Here is a 13,343-nt window from a genome sequence, read left to right as displayed (position 1 = left end):
TATGTTAGAGACACACAGTACGAGGGGCCACGGGCTTAGGGTGAGGGGGGAGAGGTATAACACAGATATTAGAGGGAGGTTTTTCACACAGAGGGTAGTGGGGGTATGGAATGCTCTGCCAAGCAAGGTGGTGGAGGCAGGCACGCTGGAGTTGTTTAAGAGTAACTTAGATAGGCACATGAGTGGGTTGGAGATAGGAGGATATAGGAGATTGTTTTAAATAAGGTTCATTAGCATTGGGACGTCCCTGGTAATGTAAAAGGATGTGGTATGATACTCATGTTTTTCTCTTTTAATTCACAGGTTTTAAGTCGGTCCGCCTTGTCCAACGAGGGGCATACACGCGATGGGTCGTACTTGGGCTGCTCTTGAATGTTCGAGAGTAGTCTAGTGCTTCATGTCGTTAGTGTGTGCCTAAACTGGATCCGATACTGGGCAAGACGACAGCTCAGTGATTATCACTGTTTGCTGTGCAGACACATGGATTTGGGCCGGTGTCTGTGGGAGTTTGCACATTCTCCCTGTGCTTGTGTGGGTTTTCTCCGGGTGCTCCGGTTTCCTCCCACACCCCAAAGATGCGCTGTTAGGCTGATTGGCAGTAATAAATTGTCCCTAAATTAGTTTTCCCTCAGTGTGGAATGCTATAAGCATAGATAAGGGTCATGGGCGGAGGGGAGACTGGTAATGTTAAAATGGCGGCGTGGGCTCGTTGGGCCGAAGGGCCTGTTTCCCGGGCTGTTTTTGTTCTTTGACTGGGTATTGTGTAATGAGAGAGGATTAATTAGCAACCTTGTGGTGGGAGATCCTTTGGGGAAGAGTGATTATAACATGGTAGAATTCTTCAGTAAGATGGAGAGTGACATGGTTAAACCTGAGAGTAGGATCCTGAACTTGAGGAAAGCTAACTTTGTTGGTATAAGACCATAAGACAAAGGAGCAGAATTAGACCACTCGGCCCATCGAGTCTGCTCCACCATTCAATCATGGCAGATATTTTTTTCATCCCCATCCTGTCTTTTCCCCATAACCTCTGATCCCCTCATTAATCATTGAACCAATCTATCTCTGTCTTAAGGACAGTCAATGACCTGGCCTCCACAGCCTTCTGCGGCAGAGACGTGCATTGGCTAGGATAAGTTGGCAAAGGGTACTTAAGGGGTTGACAGTGGATAGGCAATGGCAGACATTTAAAGAACACATGGATGAACTTCAACATCCCTGTCTGTAAGAGTAAAATGAGGATGATTGGTCATCCATGGCAAACAAGGGAAATCAGGGATGATCTTAAAGCCAAAGAGGAGGCATATAAATTGGCCCAAAAAAGCAGCAAACCTGAGGACTGGGAGTAATTTAAAATCCACCACAGGAGGACAAAGGCTTTAATTTGGAAAGGGAAAATAGAATATGAGAGTAAGCTTGCAGAAAACATAAATACTGACTGCAAAAGCTTCTATAGTTGGGGGAAGAGAAAAAGACTGGTGAAGACAAACGTAGGTCCTGTACAGATAGAATCAGGTGAATTCATAATGGGCAACAAAGAGATGGCAGAACAGCTGAGCAAATACTTTGGATCTGTTTTCACGAAGGAGGATGCAAATAACCTCGAGAAATACTGGGGGACAGGGCCTAGAGTGAGAGAGAAAATGGGGAATTATAGATTGGTTAGCCTGACATCGATGGTGGGGAAAATGCTGGAGTCAATTATTAAGGATGTAATAACTGAGCATTTGGAAAGCAGCGACAGGATTGGTCCAAGTCAGCATGGATTCACTAAAAGGAAATGGTGCTTGACAAATCTTCTGGAATTTTTTGAGAATGTGACCAGTAGAGTGGACAAAGGTGAACCAGTGGATGTTGTGTATCTGGAATTTCAAAAGGCTTTTGACCAGGTCCCACACAAGAGATTAGTGAGCAAAATTAAAGCTCATGGTATTTATTCAGGGTTATGTATTGAGGTGGATAGAGAACTGGTTGGCAGACAGGAAGCAGAGTGGGAATAAACGGGTCCTTTTCAGAGTGGCAGGCAATGACTAATGCACTACCATGGGGTTCAGTGCTGGGACCTTAGCTATTCACAATATACATTAATGATTTGGATGAAGGAACTGAATGCAATATCTCCAGGTTTGCAGATGACACTAAGCTGGGTGGCAGTGTGTGCTGTGAGGAGGATGCTGAGAGGCTGCAGGGTGACTTGGACAGGCTGGCTGAGTGGGCAAATACCATATAATGTGGATAAATGTGAGGTTATCCACTTTGGTGGCAAAAATATCTAAATGATGACAGTTTACGAAAAGGTGAAGTGCAATATGACCTGGGTGTCATGGTGGAACAGTCGCTGAAGGTTGATATGCAGGTACAGCAGGTGGTGAGAAGCACATAAGAACGTAAGAAATAAGAGCAGGAGTAGGTCATCTAGCCCTTTGAACCTGCCCCGCCATTCAATAAGATCATGGCTGATCTGAAGTGGATCAGTTCCACTTTCCCGCCCTCTCCCCATAACCCTTAATCCCCTTGCCTATCAAAAACCTATCTACCCGCGTCTTAAATATATTTAGCAAGGCAGCCTCCACCACTTCAACGGGCAGAGAATTCCAGAGATTCACCACCCTTTGAGTGAAGAAGTTCCTCCTCAACTCCGTTCTAAACTGCGCCCCCCTTTATCTTGAGGCTGTGCCCTCTAATCCTGCTGTTCTTTCTGAGCAGGAAGAGCCTCTCCACCTCTACCCTATCCATCCCATTTCATCACCTTGTATGTCTCAATAAGATCTCCCCTCATCCTTCTAAACTCTAATGAGTACAAGCCTAGTTTATTCAGCCTCTCCTCATAGCTCAGCCCCCTCAACTCTGGTATCAGCCTAGTAAACCTCCTCTGCACTCCCTCCAAGGCCAAAATATCCTTGCGTAAGTGTGGCGACCAAAACTGCACACAGTACTCCAGCTATGAGGAAAGCTAATGGCATGCTGGCCTTCATAGTAAGAGGATTTGAGTATAGGAGTAAGAATGTCTTGCTGCAGTTATAAAGGGCCTTGGTGAGGCCGCACCCTGAGTATTGTGTGCAGTTTTGTTGATCTCCTAGTCTGAGGAAGGACATTCTTGCTTGAGGGAGTGAACGTTCACCAGACTGATTCCTGGAATGGCAGGACTGACATATGAAGAGAGACTGGATCGACTGGGCTTGTACTCACTGGAATTGAGAAGAAAGAGGGGATCTGATAGAAACATAAAATTTTGATGGGACTGAATAGGCTAGAATATTTCTGATGTTGGGGAAGTCCAGAACTCGGGGTCACAGTCTAAGAATAAGGGGTAAGCCATTCAGGACTGAGATGAGGAAGAACTTCTTCACTCAGAGAGTTGTGAACCTGTGGACTTCTCTCCCACAGAAAGCTGCTGGGGCCGGTTTGTTGGATATGTTCAAGAGGGAGCTGGACGTGGCCCTTGCGCCTGAAGAAATCGAGGGGTATGGAGAGAAAGTGGGAATGGGATACTGGAAGTGTATGATCAGCCATGATCATTTTGATGATGATGTAGGGTCAAAGGGCCAATTGGTCTATTCCTACACCTATTTTCTATGAAGTCAGGTTGAGCTAATGGTGGGGGAACATTGTAGTGAGAGTGATCACAAAATGGTACAATTTAAACTTGTTATGGACAAGGAAATAGACAGAAAAAAAGTTTTGGATTTGGGGAGATTGAAGCTTAATAAAATAAGGCAAGATTTGGCCAAAGTAGACTAGGAACAGCTACTTGAGGGAAAATCAGAGCAGTGGGGAGCATTGAAGTAGGAAAGGGGAGTGTACAGGCCCAGCATGTTCTCTCTAGGATGATTGGAAGGAGTAACAAGCTGTGAAAACCATGGATGACCAGAGATATTAAGGATGTGATGAAAAGGAAAAGAGAGACTTTTAGCAGGTACAAAGGGAGAAAATCAGCAGGGGCATTAGTGGAGTACAGTAAGTGCAAGGTGAAGCTGAAGAAAGCAATTCGGAAAGCAAAGGGGATATGAGAATGTGCTGGTTGGTGAAAGTGGTGAAAATCCCAAGATATCTGATAAGTATATCAATGGAAAGAGGATAACCAGGGAAAGAGGAGGGCCCATTGGGGACCAAGAAGGCAATCTATAGATGGAGTCAGAGGACATTGATAGAGTGTTGAACAAATAATTCACATCTGTCTGCACCCAAGAGAGTGAGGATGATGGTATGGAATTCATGGAGAGAGACTGCAAAGTTTTTGAGCAGATTGACATTGGGAAGGACAAGGTATTGGAAGTATTGATAGGCTTAAAAATAGACAAATCTCCAAGTCAGATGAATTGTGTCCCAGGCCGTTGTGGGAAGCAAGGGAGGAGACTGCAGAGGCTCTGACCCAAATTTTTCATTCCCATTTGGCCACGGTGGAGGTCATGATGTGGAGATGCTAGTGTTGGACTGGGGTAAACACAGTAAGTCTCACAACACCAGGTTAAAGTCCAACAGGACAGAAACCAATTGGACTTTAACCTGGTGTTGCGAGACTTCTCATGGTGGAGGTGCCAGAGGACTGGAGAACAACTAATATGGTTCTGCTATTTACGAAGGGTTATAGAAATAAACCAGGGAACTATAGACCAGTGAGTCTCATGGCAGTGGTAGGGAAACTATTGGAGAAACTTCTAAAGGAGTATCTCTCCACTTGGAGAGCCAAAGCTTGATCAGAAATAGTCAGCCTGGCTTTTTAGAGGGGGTCATGCCTAACAAATTTGAATTTTGAGATTTTTTTGATTTGATTTATTATCATGTGTTAACATACAGTGAAAAGTGTTTCTTGTGTACTACACAGACGAGGCATACCATTCATAGAGAAAGAAATGAGAGTGAACAGAATGTAGTATTAGTCATAGCTAGGGTGTAGAGAAAGATCAACTTAATGCAAAGTAGGTCCATTCAAAAGTCTGATGGCAGCAGGGAAGAAGTTGTTCTTGATTCAATTGGTACATGACCTCAGACTTTTGTATCATTTTTCCTGATGGAAGCAGGTGGAAGAGAATGTCTTGAAATTTGCTGATGACACCAAGATTGGTGGAACGGCAAATTGCGCGGAGGGTGTGGAGAGTCTGCAGAAGGATCTAGATAGGCTGGGCGAATGGGCCAGGAACTGGCAAATGGAATTTAATGTTGGCAAGTGCGAGGTGGTCCACTTTGGTAGGGATAATGGTAGGAAGGACTATTACTTACGTGGAGAAAAACTGCAGCAGGCGACGATGCAGAGGGACCTCGGGGTCCTTGTGCATGAGTCGCAAAAACCCAGCTTGCAGGTGCAGCAGGTGGTCAGGAAGGCGAATGGGATGCTGGCCTTCATAGCGAGGGGGATTGAATATAAAAGTAGGGAGGTCTTGCTGCGGCTATATAGGGCATCAGTGAGGCCACAGCTAGAGTACTGTGTGCAGTTTTGGGAGCCGTACTTACGCAAGGATATTTTGGCCTTGGAGGGAGTGCAGAGGAGGTTTACTAGGCTGATACTGGAGTTGAGGGGGTTGAGCTATGAGGAGAGGCTGAATAAACTGGGCTTGTACTCGTTAGAGTTTAGAAGAATGAGGGGAGATCTCATTGAGACATATAAGATGATGAATGAGATGGATAGGATAGAGGTGGAGAGACTCTTCCCGCTCAGAAAGGACAGTAGGACTAGGGGGCACAGCCTCAAGATAAAGGGAGGTGCGGTTTAGAACGGAGTTGAGGAAGAACTTCTTCACTCAAAGGGTGGTGAATCTCTGGAATTCTCTGCCCGTTGAAGTGGTGGAGGCTGCCTCGCTAAATATTTTTAAGGCGCGGGTTGATGGGTTTTTGATAAGAGAGGGGATTAAGGGTTATGGGGAGAGGGCGGGAATGTGGAACTGAGCCACGACAGATCAGCCATGATCTTATTGAATGGCGGGGCAGGCTCGAAGGGCCAGATGGCCTACTCCTGCTCCTATTTCTTATGTTTTTATGTTCTTATGTCCCGCGTGTGTGGGGTCCTTAATTATGCTGACTGCCGAGGCAATGGATGGGAGGCTGGTTTGTGTAATGGATTCGGTAATATTCACGACCATTTGTAGTTCTTTGCGGTCTTGGGCAGAACAGGATATGGGACAAGTGAAGGGAATAGGATTAGTTGCAACTTTAGTGGTAGAAATTGGTGATGGGTGAAAGGGCCTTTTCTATGTTGTATGATGAAATCTCAGAAGGTAATTCCAAAAGATTCTCATTTGGACAAGGTGATCAGATTTTGGCACACAACTGTCCACCACTTTAGAATGGGATCCTGTAACTATATTGGCTCAAATTGGCTGTATCTCCTATACGATACAAACTGAAGATGAGCTTGTGTGGAGATAACACATGGATCAGTTGTCAACCGCACACATCGGCCTCATATGCCAGAATAACCTCAAGGTTAACACCATCAATATCACCAGATACTGAGACTGACTTTGACTCAATCAGCAGAGACCGAGTTTGCTGAGGAATCTCTTGCTGCTGCTAGTCCTCCTTCTGCACTAGAGACTATAACATCCTCCGGGATCGAGACATCCTCTGAAGACCCTGAGATACCCATCTTGGCCTTCTCCAGTGGTCCCCAGCATCTCAGATGCCAGTCTCCAGCCAATTCAATTCACTCCATGTTGTATCAAGCACTGGATACTGCAAAGGGAATGGGCCCTGATAACGTTCCGGCAATAGTACTGAAAACTTGTGCTCCAGAACTTGCCACTCCCCTAGCCAAGCTCTTCCAGTACACTTACAACGCTGGCATCTACCTGACAATGTGGAAGATTGCCCAGGTATGTCCTGTACACAAAAAACAGGACAAATCCAACCAGGCCAATTACATAGAAAATCGGAGTAGGCCATTCAGCCCTTCAATCCTGTTCTGCCATTCATTTTGATCATCAAACTCAAGATTCTAATCCCCTCCTTCTCTCCCGCTATCCCTTGATCCCTTTAGCCCCAAGAGCTATATCTTCAGATCACACAACAACAACACTGATTGGGCAAAACAATCAGTCTACTCTCGATCATCAGTAAAGTGATGGAAGGGGTCATCGACAGCACGATCCAGCAGCACCTGCTCAGCAATAACCTGCTCAGTGACGTCCAGTTTGGGTTTCGTCAGGGTCACTCAGCTCCTGACCTCATTACAGCCTTGGTTCAAACATGGACAAAAGAGCTGAACTCCAGAGATGAGGTGAGAGTGACAGCCCTTAACACTGAGGCAGCATTTAACCAAGTGTGACATCGAGCCTTAGCGAAACTGGAATCAGGGGGCAGTTTTCCATAGGAAGATGGTTGTGGTTATCAAGCATCTCAGCTCCAGGACATCTCTGCAGGAGTCCCTTAGGGTAGTGTCCTCGATCCAACAATCTTCAGCTGCTTCATCAATGACCTTCCATCCATCATTTATCTGGAGGAGGGAACCGAGTGCAGGGTGTCGAAATTTGCTGATGACACCAAGATTGGGGGAACGGCAAATTGTGCGGAGGGTGTGGAGAGTCTGCAGAAGGATCTAGATAGGCTGGGCGAATGGGCCAGGAAATGGCAAATGGAATTTAATGTTGGCAAGTGTGAGGTGGTCCACTTTGGTAGGAAGAATGGTAGGAAGGATTATCACTTACGTGGCGAAAAACTGCAGCAGGCGACGGTGCAGAGGGACCTCGGGGTCCTTGTGCATGAATCGCAAAAACCCAGCTTGCAGGTGCAGCAGGTGGTCAGGAAGGCGAATGGGATGCTGGCCTTCATAGCGAGGGGGATTGAATATAAAAGTAGGGAGGTCTTGCTGCAGCTGTATAGGGCATTGGTGAGGCCGCAGCTGGAGTACTGTGTGCAGTTTTGGGCGCCGCACCTGCGCAAGGATATTTTGGCCCTGGAGGGAGTGCAGAGGAGGTTTACTAGGCTGATACTGGAGTTGAGGGGATTGAGCTATGAGGAGAGGCTGAATAAACTAGGCTTGTACTCGTTAGAGTTTAGAAGAATGAGGGGAGATCTCATTGAGACGTATAAGATGATGAATGGGATGGATAGGATAGAGGTGGAGAGACTCTTCCCGCTCAAAAAAGACAGTAGGACTAGGGGGCACAGCCTCAAGATAAAGGGGAGGCGGTTTAGAACGGAGTTGAGGAGGAACTTCTTCACTCAAAGGGTGGTGAATCTCTGGAATTCTCTGCCCGTTGAAGTGGTGGAGGCTGCCTCGCTAAATATTTTTAAGAAGCGGGTTGATGGGTTTTTGATAAGAGAAGGGATTAAGGGTTATGGGGAGAGGGCGGGAAAGTGGAACTGAGCCACGACAGATCAGCCATGATCTTATTGAATGGCGGGGCAGGCTCGAAGGGCTAGATGGCCTACTCCTGCTCCTATTTCTTATGTTCTTATATGGAATGCTCTGCCAAGTAAGGTGGTGGAGGCAAACACGCTAGAGTCCTTTAAGAGTAACTTAGACAGGCACATAACTGAGTTGGAGATGGGTGGATATAGGAGATCCTTTTAAATAAGGGTCATTAGCATTGGGGCATCCCTGGTAATGTAAATGGGTATAGTATGATAATAATGTTTTTTCTCTTTTAAGTCGGTCCACCTCGTGTCCAACGAGGGGCATACACGCGATGGGTCGTACTGGGGCTGCTCTTGGTTGTTCGAGATTGGCCTAGTGCTTCATGTCGTTAGTGTGTGCCTAAGCTGGACCAGATACTGGGCGAGACGACAGCTCAGTGACTATCACTGATTGCTATGCAGACACATGGATTTGGGCCGGTGTCTGTGGGAGTTTGCGCATTCTCCCTGTGCTTGTGTGGGTTTTCTCCGGGTGCTCCGGTTTCCTCCCAAACCCCAAAGATGTGCTGTTAGGCTGATTGGCAGGAATAAATTGTCCCTAAATCAGTTTCCCTCAATCTGAATGGCCATAAAACATTAGACGGGTCGTGGGTGGAGAGGTGGACTGGTGGTGTTGAGATGGCGGTGCGGGCTCGTTGGGCCGAAGGGCCTGTTTCCCGGGCTGATTTTGTTCTTTGTTCTAAGGTCAGAAGTGGGTTCGTTTGCCGATGTAAACAAATTCACAACTCCTCAGATACTCAAGCAGTCCATGTTCAAATGCAGCAAGACCTGGACAATATCCAGGCTTGGACTGACAAGTGGCAGTAACATTCACGCCACACAAATGCTGGGCAATGACCATCGTAGGAGACAACCTAATCACCATCCCTTGACATTCAATGGTGTAACCGTCACTGAATCTCTCGCTATCAATATCCTTGGGGTTGTCAGTGACCGGAAACTCAACTGGGCTCACCACATAAACATAGTGGTTGCACCAGCAGGTCAAAGGCTAGGAATATTGTGGCAAGTAACTCGCCTCCTGACTCCCCAGAGCCTTTCCACCATCTACAAGGCACAAGTCAGCAGTGTGATGGAATACTCTCCACCCACCTAGACGGGTGCAGCTCTAACACTCAAGAAGCTTGACACCATCCAGGACAAAGCAGCCCACCCAATTGGCACCACATCCACTCCCTGTACCACCGATGCTCAGTAGCAGCAGTGTGTACTATTTACAAGATACACTGCAGCAATTCACCAAAGATCCCCAGACAGCACCTTCCAAACCCACGACCACTTCCATCTGAAAGGACAAGGGTAGCAGATACCTGGGAACACCACCCCCTGCAAATTCCCCTCCAAGCCACTCATTATCCTGACTTGGAAATATATCGGCTGTTCCTTCACAGTCGCTGGGTCAAAATCCTGGAACTCCCTCCCTAACGGCATTGTGGGTCAACCCACAGCACACAGACTGCAGCGATTCAAGAAGGCAGCTCACTCCCACCTTCTCAAAGGGCAATTAGGGATGGGCAATAAATGCTGCCCAGCCAGAGACGCCCATGTCGCACGAACAAACAAAAATAGCACATCTACAATAAGTGTGAATGTGGTGATAGTCCTCACACCAATCCCTACCATCAAATATTCCACTATTGTGGAATGTCCAGTTGTGGACAGGCAACGTTATATCATTGATATGAAGGCAAAGTAATGACAGGACATTTCTTCATCAACTGATAACCCAACACCAATAAATTAGAGTTGTATTAAAAGAGCTGATTTATAAATGGATAATTCAAACAGTGTGACCAGCCACTTACAAGACAGAAATTATCTTGGGCTGAGGATATCCTGGCAGCAGAGATCAGTAAACCTGGTGAGGAAGTTCCACTTTGTAGATTAAGGTAATTTCTCCCCTGGAATTCTGGGCTTGATGACATTTGCAGCAAAGACAAAATAAATTAATCAGAAAATAACAAGACTTTAATCACACCATCCATCACAAGGCATTCTAGAAGCACAAAGATCCCTCCATATTCAAGCTCGTTACTACAGCACATGGAAAGTTGACAGAAATACTAATTTAACTAGCAATGCACAAACATCCATATACACACATTGCAGCAAATAGCACCAAAATTAACACTCCAGCATTTAGATACAAAGGCAGCACCATATCTGCACCCATTGCAATGTAAACACATTTTTATAACAGTCAAGTATTGTCATTTGATATTTTCATTTATGAATGAATAAAGTCTATGGGATGGACTTCATTTCACTGCCCCAAAATACTTAAGACCCAATTTAACTAGTTAGGTAACAGAATTCCTGAGGCAGCGAGGGCTCAGTGATGCAGACAGCTGGTTGGTTCTCTCCTGCACAAGGCAGTGAATGTTGAGGGACATTTTGTTGGAAAATTCCTATAATCAAGGGATTAATGAGCAAAGATACAAACTGGATTCAAACAAGATCAGCCACAATCTGATTGGCAGAGCAGGTTTGAGAGGCTGGATGACTTTGTCCAATGCTTGTCCTTTCATCAACTTGAGGTCCTTTTGAACAAGGGAAAAGCAAGGGAGAGTTACCCAGGGAGTCATCATGGCTTCACGTACACTGAAAGGCCCAGATAAAATAACACTTACCGTGTTAATAGATTAACCCACTGCACCATCCCACATTCCAGAACATGGGGTCACATTCTCAGATAAAGGGGTATTCAGTGAAGACTGAGGAGAACCCACGGGGCCATGAATCTTTGGATTCCTCAACCCAGACTGATTAACAAAGAACATCCCGGCTTGGGAAACAGGCCCTTTGGCCCAACGAGCCCACGCTGCCAGGTGGAATGATTCAGCAGTGAGGGAATGAAGGGTTGGGGACTGGATGAGGAAGTGGAATTGGTGAGAAGGATCGTATTGAATGGAGGGACAGGTCTATTTCTCCTGCCTCTTCTGACACTAATCGATAGGATTCACTAATCCAACACCTTTGAAAGACGTGTTGGTTAGGTGCATTGGCCATGTTAAATTCTCCCTCAGTTTACCCAAACACTGGTGAATAGGAGAATTTCACAGTAACTTCATTGCAATGTTAATGTGAGCCTACTGGGTCTTCACCTGGCTGGTGCAGATGATAAGAGGCTGAATAGCAAATGGGCCATTTCTCACCAAACATCTACATATTGGTACTTTCCAATGGTGAAGTGACTGGGTAAGACTCCCGACAATATCCCTCACAAATCCCCCGGCACTCGAAGTAACAGACAAACCTAGAAAATCCTGGTCAATGTTACTGAACCGTACTGCGCAGGACACCATTCAGCCCATCAATTAATTATTGCACAGAAGTGTTTGCCATTAGGAAGCTAGAAATCAAAACATTCTGTGGAAAAGCTTCCTGATTGGGATTACAGGTGGATGAGGAAACGGTCACAATTCGTCTCATTTGGAAGCAATTGTGCGATAGCGCTCCCTCCTGGTTAATAACAGTCCCAGCAGCAATGCACAGAGTGCCAGCAGGAATAATCTGCCCACCATAACTCATTACTGACCAAACTATCCTGACAATGTTACAATAATACAAACCAGGAACATTTTATACACGGCCATCGTTTTACAATATTGTTCATTTTAAAAACCCTGATGCCACCTGCAGGATAATATCAGTTTACTTCACTGCTGAAATAAGCTGACAAGTTTCAAAGTTTCTGTAGGCTGTTACTGAACTAGTGACGTAAAAATCTGCACAAATTATCATTAGTTCAAATCCCATGACAGCAGCTGGAAATTTCAAATTCATTTGAATAAATAAATCTGGAATAAAAGTCTAGTTTTAATAACAGTGACCATGAAATTACTGAACTGTCGTTAAAAATCCATCTGGTTTACAGACATCTTTTAGGGAAGGGAATCTGCTGTCCTTCCCCAGTCCGGCTCACATATTCCCTGGATTCACCACAATGTGACTGACCTTAAAATGCCCTCTGAATTACCTCAAAGGTTTCTCAGTTGTACTTAAGAAAATGACTCCCATGTGGGAAATCTGGGATGGGCAATAAGTTCTGGCCTTTCCAGCAAGAGACAGCTCCTGTGGATACACAGATCAGAATTTACAAGGCAGCGACCAGGAATATTTTTGTTGGGAGTAAGATTCGAGGAAGCAAACTGCGGATTGACAGGCAGACTGTGATCTAAAGGAATAAAGCGTTAATGTTCAGTTTGCTCCTAGCTGAATGTAATGAACTGCAAATGTTCAAAGAATGATCCAGGTTCACTCAACGCCCGTTGATTAGGCCCTCACGGACTATCCATCTCACGGACTATCCATCCCAAACTATGGATAGCTTTTTCTCATTTGCTGGGTGGCTCATGAATGGAGTTTAGGAAAGAGTTGTTACTTCTAAGGCGGGAAAATAGAAAGGGGAACATCAAAAATCCGGCTGGAGAAATATAAATCAACAGAAATTAGAATTTCAAATTTTAAATGTGGTTGCAGGGAGTGTCCATACTCAGACCATAAACTGCCATTCAGAACAACCAAAGCAATTCTTCCTTCCAGAGAGTCAAGAGATACCAACCAGGTAATGTCCTAAACTTGTAGAAGGATGAAGAACAACTTTTAAAAGAATGAGGGTCTGGCTGGTGAACTGAAGACCTTTCTGAATAGTTAACTTGATCCTTTTAAAATAAAAACATTTTTTTAATGCAAGACTTCTTGAAAGGTTACAACTAGGTTGTAATGAAAGGGGAGTGGGGAGTCGGGGGGTGGGGGGGAGGCGGTGGTGTCTAGGACCACTGTTTGGATCAGGAACGGTTTTGGTTAATGTGGATAAGCTGCAGCATTGTTTAGGAGCTGGGGGCTGGAATTTTACTGCCTTGTCTGCCCCGGAATCAGGGGGTGGTGGGGGGTGGGGGGTGGGGGGGGGGGGGGGTGGTGGGGGTGGGGGTGGTGGGGGGGTGGGGGGTGGGGTGGGGGTGGTGGTGGGGGGTGTGGGGGTGGGGGGT

Source organism: Carcharhinus amblyrhynchos, chromosome 6, assembly GCF_965287045.1.
Source record: "Carcharhinus amblyrhynchos chromosome 6, sCarAmb.v2.hapA, whole genome shotgun sequence".
In the NCBI taxonomy this organism is placed as follows: domain Eukaryota; kingdom Metazoa; phylum Chordata; class Chondrichthyes; order Carcharhiniformes; family Carcharhinidae; genus Carcharhinus; species Carcharhinus amblyrhynchos.
This window is presented reverse-complemented; position numbering follows the sequence as displayed.